Consider the following 9,074-nt stretch of genomic DNA (forward strand, 5'->3'; position numbering starts at 1 on the left):
TTCAGGTACCCTTTAGTTGCTCAGTTCTTTTAAGAACTTGCATTGCTTTGCTTGTATAGCATTTGCATTGAGGTAGACTCTCTTGTCTCCATGTAGTCTGGAAGACCTGGCTTGTTATTTAGCCAGGCAACTGTCTGAAGTCCTCCTTAAGAGGCGATGTTTGTGATTGTTTATGTTTGTCCCAAGCAGGAAAAGTCCTCATTTGAGGCAATTGGTGGATATAAGAGATATGTAGCCTATCTCCCACTATTATGTGAGTCTTCTCCTTGCTCCCATTACATGGTTGTAGCATTGAGATCCTAACCCAAGATCTATCGAGTCTAACTTATGGAGAGAGTTCCATCTTTCTGAACTCCCACACCTTCTGATATTCAATACTCTCTCTGACCAGAGATAAGAGTGATGAGGCACACCCCTCATATCCTCTCATCTGCTTCACCTTAGCCCCTCAATGGCAAGGTTAAGAGCGCCATTCACCTATTCCAGTGGACTTTTTAAGTCAAACCCTTTGATTGAGCCTCCTTGTTTGGTTATAGTGGGTGCTAAATGACTTTGTTCGCTTGATTGATTGTTGCATTTGTACATGCTTACTTGCCATTGTGCATTCATCATTATTGATTGGTAATTCTTGTATGATCATTATTGTATACCCTTGTGGTTTGTTTGTTTACCCATTGAGGACGATTGTAAGACCATATTGATTGGCTTTTGTTCCCATGATATGGAAGGATAGAGTGTAAGACCTCATTGGTCACTCATATCTTCTTTGCTCTTGTGTGTTGTATGAGAGGATGCAATTGTAAGTCCCTGTGATGTGGCATTTGTATTCTTATGACCATACTTTGGAGGTTGGTATAAGTCCAGATAGATTGGCATCCGACCTCCAAGTTTTGTTTTATTTTAGGAGGTTGGTGTAAATCCATTTATTGGTATCCGACATCCGCTTTTGCTTTTGTGAGATTGGTATAAGACCATTGATGGCATCCGGTATCATTGTTTTGTTTAGGAGGTTTGTGTAAACCTATTTATTGGTATCCGACATCCGCTTTTGTTGTGAGATTGGTATAAGACCATTGATGGCATCCGGTATCACCTTGCGTCATTTTTATTTGCTTGTTGCCTCATTCCTAAGGACACACTTGAATCATCTTCTATATGATTTCAAGAGGTGAACCTTTTTAAGAAGTTTTACATTCCCTCATCCATACCAGCTTTGTCCTTAACTTTTTCACACTTTGTTTTCAAAAACTTTGACTTGTTGTGCAAACATTCTCACCTCTTTTCAAATTAGAAACTTGGACCTTAAGTCCTTGATTTTTCAAACTTCACATTTCATAACACTTCTTTGAATCAATCTAATCATACTTTGACTATCCTTTTGTGAATAATCATAATCCATTAATCCAACTCACTCAATTGTTTTGTGGCTTTGTCCATGCTTGTTAAGTTTTCATACATTAGCCTTAGGTTTGATTTATCCTAGTTGGTTGATGTTAACCTCACCTATTTGTCCTTAGTTGATTGAATTGTAAGTCTTCCTCGCTTATTATAGGGTTAACCCCTCACTAGCGAGTAGAAGCTTTTCTCACGTGGTGGACGTGTTGTTCATAAGGTTGAGTTTTCTCTCGTGGATAACGTAAAGCCTTAGTGCTATTGTTTTAAAATGAACTCATAAATGTTTTGGAAATCTTTTAGCCGAACTACGGCGTTTTGATCCTTACCTTTGATGGAAGGTACGTAGGCAACGGGTTCATCCGTTCGAACACAAAAATAATTAACTTGTACATTCTTTTCTCATCATCCCACTCGTGTTTGCACAATATGTCAAAACAAATAAACATTTTTTATACAACAAGTGTGAAAAGGGCTCCCTAGGAGTACCTAGGACGTGATGGGTGCCTAACACCTTCCCATTGCGTAATTTACCCCTTACTCAGACTCTCTGATCTTTTTTCATTAGTTTTCTACGCGTAAAACTTCTTAGGTTTTTGTTCACTTTTTAACCAGTCTTTAGGATAAATAAAAGTGCGGTGGCGACTCGAATTCATTGTATACATTGCTTATGATTTAATCAATAGATCATATAGCGACGAATACACCGCTACATAATCCACATAATATTTTGACAGATCGACAACACATCAATGGCATGGTCATCCCTGGCCTGCTCATTCTCTAGGATTTCCTTAAGAGCGGGCCTGGGTGGACGTCTAAGAGCGTCTGGTGTCATGACAAGGTGTGACACATTATAGAACCAAGTCATGTAGTCGTCCACATAAGACCACTGAGATATGACTAACATACTCTGATACTCATTTGGTATCAGATGACTCTCTTAATTCACAAGTATGTCATCAAGATGTCTGCGGATGATGTTGTTAAGAGTAGACTCGAAGGGGGGTCTCAGAATTATCTACACGTTTCCAAACTGAGCTTGCATTCTGGAAGATACCTTCACATCATATTCCTCCCACATGTCAAACATCAGGAGTAAAATGAAATGCGATCGAAGGCATTAGTGTCTCGGTGAGTGGTGTATGGTATCCAACCGATGTCGTCAAGTTGAGTCCGGTCAATATACACACGAAACGACGGCACATCATCATTCCCTGTGCGCGGGAAATACATGCAAGCACATGGTCGATCTTTAGTATAGTCTACCACACTATCAAACATGTGTATGCGATGAAAGTGGGATATGATCCATCTTTGAAAAATGAATAAGAAAAAAGTATTAATAACAAGTGTAAAAAAAATGCTTTTAAAATTAATAGTGGCTATGGAAATTACCGTCAACAGGGTGCAAGAGCCTGTCATTTGCCTTGTTGTACAAAGAGAACCTTCGCTCAACTTGGAGTACAGGTATACCAAACATGTGGCTCTCAGATCCACTCGTGAATGGTCGATAAGTCGATGAAGTACTTAAGGTATTCTACTTTGACGTAGGTTGCACTTTTATCCACAAACATGGACATGCCAACCATGACTAGAAGGAAACACCTCAAAGCACACTTCTGGTGGTAGGTAACATGTAGATCATTGTCTCGACATCTTCGGCCAACTCCAAGTTTTCTTCATAAAGCTTCTTCAAGTATGAAAATTTGGCATGAGCACCTCTGGTGCTATCACACTGCATCAGGGCATCCATTGGGTCAACTCCCAAATAAATTATCACCATCTTCTTGGCTTCATCACGTTTGATCCTGAAATGATCAAGTAACTTCCCCCTTATGGGAAGGCATAGAAGGAAAGCGACGTCATCTAGTGTAATCGTCATCTGACCAATGGGAAAATGGAAAGATGGTATTTCTTTACGCCATCTCTCATCAAAAGCCCCATGCATGCCATGGTTAATGGTCTTGTACCCGGAGCAACACAGGCCGACAAGTCCGGAGTATCATATGACATTTTGGAACCAATCATCTTATGACTGATTAAGCTGCAAAAAAAAATCTTGTGTTTAACAGACTTCAAACATTTGCGCTCATGTTAAAAAATATAACAATATCAATCACATGTAATTTGTTTAAAACATATAAATAACAATCGGTAACATATATACCTCTTTGGTCCATACATGCCCATCAACATGATCTTTGTAGTATATCAGTAAATAGGTGTCAAATGGTTCTTCGGGATAAGGGTCTGCAGGTGCAGGGACACCATCATGTGCAGCATGAGCTTCCTCCCTCTTTTCATGAGCATGGGAGACGTGTCCCTGGATGAATAGACGACTCCTAGAAGTCGATGCATCCTCGTCCAGAGGCTTAGGGACGGTTCTCCGCCTAACCCTGACCTACTCATTCTGAAGTCTAGCCATCTCACGTCGAACGGACACATGCTAGATTTCTCGATCGAGTTACAATCTGTCAATGTTGTTTGCAACCATTTTTCCTAGGAAAAACAAGAACATGACATATTAGAACATTGTGGAATATGCATCTCCAAAAACTAATAAGGACACAATTCAGAGATGCATCTCCAAATAAGCTCGTGTTTCTCAACAATGACGCTCAGATCAGTTACAATAAAAAATGCAATCAAATGAAAGTGCATGTCTTTAATAGCTATCTATTTCGAGTGTGGCTACTACCTAAGATAATGTTACTTCTTGAAAACTCCTTTCGAAGAATGTTGCTCACGAGCTCTAATGGGGATATCTCAAAAGTTTTAAAATATAATGAAGGAGACGAGGAAGGGTTTATTGGGCACGTTATATAATAATTAAATGCATTCGGAAATACATCTCCGAAAAAGCACTTGAATTTTAAAAAATGGTTAATCCGAAGATGCATTTGCGGACAAACTTTAAAACACATTCAAAGATGCATCTCTTAATTAAATTTTGACAAAATGAGAAACGCCCACTCTTTTGCACTTATTTTATTTAAAAACCGTGCATTTAAAATGTATCTTCGAAAATTACAAATATTTTTTACTTTTCATCAAGGATTAAGGAGAAACTATAGAAATGGGAAAAAAATTCCAAACAAAAGTGCCCCTAAAGAAACACTATAGAGTCAAATCTAACATATTGACCCGATTATGTTTGGTATGAAGTTATGGATCCTCTTGTAGCGGTGTATTTGTCACTTTATGATTTATTGACTAAATCAAAAGCAAAGCATACAAAGAATCGAGTCGCCACCGCACTTTTATTTATCCAAAGGAATGGCTAAAAAGCGAACAAAAGCCTAAGAAGTTTTACACATAGAAAACTAATGAAAAGATCAGAGAATCTGGGTAAGGGGTTAATTACGCAATGGGAGGGTGTTAGGCACCCAAAACGTCCTAGGTACTCCTAGGGAGCCCTTTTCACACTTGTTGTACGAAATGTTATTTGTTTATGAAATATTTATTGTGCAAACATGGATTAAAGGGATGAGAAAAGAATACACAAGTTATTATTTTTGTGTTTGAACGGATGAACCTGTTGCCTACGTACCTTTCCATGGAAGGTAAGGATCAAAACGCCGTAGTTCGGCTAAAAGATTTCCAAAATATGAGTGGATTCATTTTAAACAAAAGCCCTAAGGTCTTTCGTTATCCACGGGAGAAAACTCAACCTTATACAAACAACAAGTCCACCATGTGAGAAAAGCTTCAACTTGCTAGTGAGGGGTTAACCCTATAATAAGCAAGGAAGTCTTACAATTAAATCACTAAGGACAGAAGGTGAGATTAACATCAACCAACTAGGATAAATCCAACCTATGGCTAATGTATGAAAACTTATCAAGAATGGACAAAGCCACAAAACAATTGAATGAGTGAAATTAACCAATTGGGATTTATTCACAAAAGAGTGGTCAAGATATGATTAGAATTCAATTCAAAAGAAGTATTATGAAATGGAGTTTGAAAATTAAAGGCCTAAGGCCTAGGTTTCTAATTTGAAAAGAAATGACAATGTTTGCACAATATTTTCAGGTTTGAGATTAACATGCAAATGGAGGTTTAAAGAAACAAAAAGGTAGGAGGGTGAGGGAGTGTAAAACTTCTTAGATGTTCACCTCTTGAAATCATATGTAGATGATTCAAGTGATTTCTTTGGAATAAGGCAACAAAGCAAATAAGCAAATGAGCAAAGCAAAGTGGATACCGGATGCCAATCAATGGACTTATACCAATCTCCTAAAACAAAACAATGATACCAGATGCCAATCAATGGACTTATACTAGTCTCACAAAACAAAGAAACAAGGATACCAGAGGCCAATCACTGGACTTATACTAGTCTCACAGAACAAAGAAAACAAGGATACTAGATGCCAATCAATGGACTTATACTAGTCTCCTACCATATCACAGGAACAACTGCCAAGTAATGGACTTATGCTTGTCTCCTCCATGGACAAAGCAAAAATGCTATAAAGCAAAGTTTATGAAATGATATACACATGATGATGATAAATGCACAAAGGCACACTCAAGCAGATATGCACAGATGAATCAAGTAAGCAGCAAACAAGTCAATTAGCACACACTATATACAATCAATTAGGCTCAAGCAAGGTTTAGACTTTAAAGTCAACTGGAATGGGGTAATTTGTGCTCTTAACCCTAACATTAAGAGTTAGGGTGAAGCAGATGAAATGGAGATGAGGGGTGTGCCTCATAGCTCTTATCCCTGGCCAGGGAGAGCTTTAAACAATAGAATGTTTGGGAGTTCAGAAAGTTGGAACTCTTCTCCACAAATGATTTGACTCTATAAGATCTTGGGGTAATATCCACAATGCATCAACATGTTATGTGAGCAAAGTGGATGACACACTGAATAGTAGGAGATGGACTACACATCTCTTTTATCTACCAATTGCCTCATAAGAGGACTTTTCCTGCTTGGCACAAAGAGTAAACAATCACAAGCATTGCCTCTTAAGGAGGACTTCAGACAGGTGCCTGCCCACATAACAGGACAGGTCTTCCAGACTACATGAAGAAGAGAGGTTATACCTAAGTGGTTAAGCAACCAAGCAATATCAAGTTCAAAGTGAACTTAAGCAACTAATGTACCTGTGGAAACATCAAACAAATCAGTACAACTATAGAGACAAACAACCAACAGTTAATATCAATAGTCAAACCCAATAAGCAAAGGCATAAGCCACAAGTCAAGCTCAAATGAATTAACAACCCTACAAAACACACAATGTTAGTAGTCAAAGGCAAACATCAAATGCTCAAGTGATGGAGCATCAACAACTATGTAACTTGGATGTTCAACCTGAAATCAAAGCTTCAAACATGAGAGGCAAACCACTAGGTCAAAACCTAGGGTCAAAGATGGAGAAAAAATTTAAAACAGAAGCTGAAAATTAACATGAATCAACTTCAAACACATCTTGAAACAATCCAAAAGGTCTCACATCAATATCATATACCAAAAGTATTTCATGATCAATTGAAGTTCAAGGCAATTTTAAAGCACAAATGTGACCAACCAGAATGAAAAATCTCAATTAAATCAGAAAAGATTCAAATAATTCCCAGAAAATTCATGCTCATTCACGACATCCATAATATGCATCATGCAAATAATCAGAGCAATTGGAATTCATTAGGCATGGTAAACACATCACATAAGATGAACAAGCAAAGGTGTGACACAAATTGTCACACCTACATTCACATGATCATAAAACAGCAATGACACATGATAAAAATACCAAATCAACACCATAATTTCAAGCAAAGTGTCTAGTTTCATCATGCAAATTTTCAGATTCATTGGATAAAAGCTCAGCATTTCACAAATGATATGGCAAGGCAAGGTACAAAATGCATACATGTTTACAAACCCTAGCACAAAATAATTTCCAGCCATGCACAATTTATGGAAAAATGATCTAAAAATACTAGACAGAAAATGTGACATAATGCAAAAAACCACATATTTTTTGAAGCAATTTTCAATTAGATATGAATTTTATAAGATGATGAAAAAATAAAAAAAAAATGCATGAAGCCAAGGCATGGAAATAATTGAGGGAAATGTAAAATCAAAGAAGCATTTGAATAATTGGCCTGGCGCGGAATCGAACAAGGTGCCAATTCAAATAGTGGCGCGCCTTGGAGATGAAACTCAGCGTTTCATTAAAACGCTGGCAGAGTCAACGCAAATCAACATGCGGTAGCCAATGAGAACGCACGCATGGGAAATGTTTCAGCCAATCACAAGCGAGTTTTACACAAACACATGCAAAACGCAGGAAAAGTATTTTGAAAGATCAAACGCGTTTCTGGAAATGAAATTCATCATCTTCATCGTGTTCATCATGAACAGTGCCAGGCTCAAGAACAAAAATTCTCAGAAATCAAAATCAAACATATCATGGTGTAGATCTTTCAGCATACAACACGAATCCATGCATGGTTTAACCTAATTCCAACTATCATGAGCAAATCGAAGCCAAGAACATTCATGCACAAAACTTTAAATCGACCTAACTAACTTAATTCTGCATGGAATTTAATTATCTAAAGCTCAGAATATTCAGCATCAAAAGATCTATAACAACATCATAATCATTTTAAGAATTAGAGAGATCGATTCAATGACCTCTTGAAGAAGCAGAACTGGAATTGGTGGATCCAAGGCCTTGCAATGCTCCAGACTTCTTCTACAATGCTTGTATGATTGATTGGATGAAGAATTGAAGTTTAACTGTGCACGAATCCTCCAAAATTTCAATTCACCATTGTTGCATCAAAGCTCCAAGCATGAACAAACAGGCACTGTTTTCTTCGATTCTACATGCAAACCTACTCAAGAACTCTTCAGGACCAAGGATCAAGCAATGGAATGGTTTGAATGTGAAGAATTTTCAAGAAAAAAGTGAGAGAAAATTTGTGTATTCTAGATCTAGATCTGAAGTTATGAATGTTGTTAGCTGAAAACAGTTAGGGTTTGTGTTATATACTCCCTCCTAATCATGCTCTTAATCATGTTTAAGTAAATGGTAAATGGATTAGCAAAAATGTGGTGTATGTGCAAATTAGCAATTTCACCCTATGCATGAAAATGCATGATGAACAGTGCACGAAATCACTTGATCTTCACTTAAAACCACATTTTAAAATCAATGGTAATTGCCAAATGTTCAAATAAATCACCAATTTTAAATTTCAAGATTTCCCTCCAAAAATTCAAGAATTGGAAAATAATTATATGATGAAAATTGATGAAATGCAATGCAAGATTTTGAAATTAGAAGTCAAAATGAGAAATTAGCAAAAAGAACCACTTGAATTGGAGCTTTGGTTGAGAAGTTATGCACATTTGAAGTTCAATGTACACTTTGCCATGTTTTGATCATATCTTCTTAACCACACATGAGAAATTGATGATCCTGGACTTTTTGGAAATGGGAGAGAAAGATCTACAACTTTCATGTTCAACAAAATTTCATTTGAAGATTTTTTGGTGATGTAATTTATTGAAGTTAGGTTTAAACCTTTCCATTTTTGGCAATTTTGAATTATAGGTCACTTTCTATTTTTGGAAAGTTTTGACCTGACTTTATTTTCTTCAATGTTGATGTTTGAAATGTCAAATGAGACTTGTTTGAACA

The sequence above is a fragment of the Lathyrus oleraceus genome, chromosome 1, assembly GCF_024323335.1.
Source record: "Lathyrus oleraceus cultivar Zhongwan6 chromosome 1, CAAS_Psat_ZW6_1.0, whole genome shotgun sequence".
In the NCBI taxonomy this organism is placed as follows: Eukaryota; Viridiplantae; Streptophyta; class Magnoliopsida; order Fabales; family Fabaceae; genus Lathyrus; species Lathyrus oleraceus.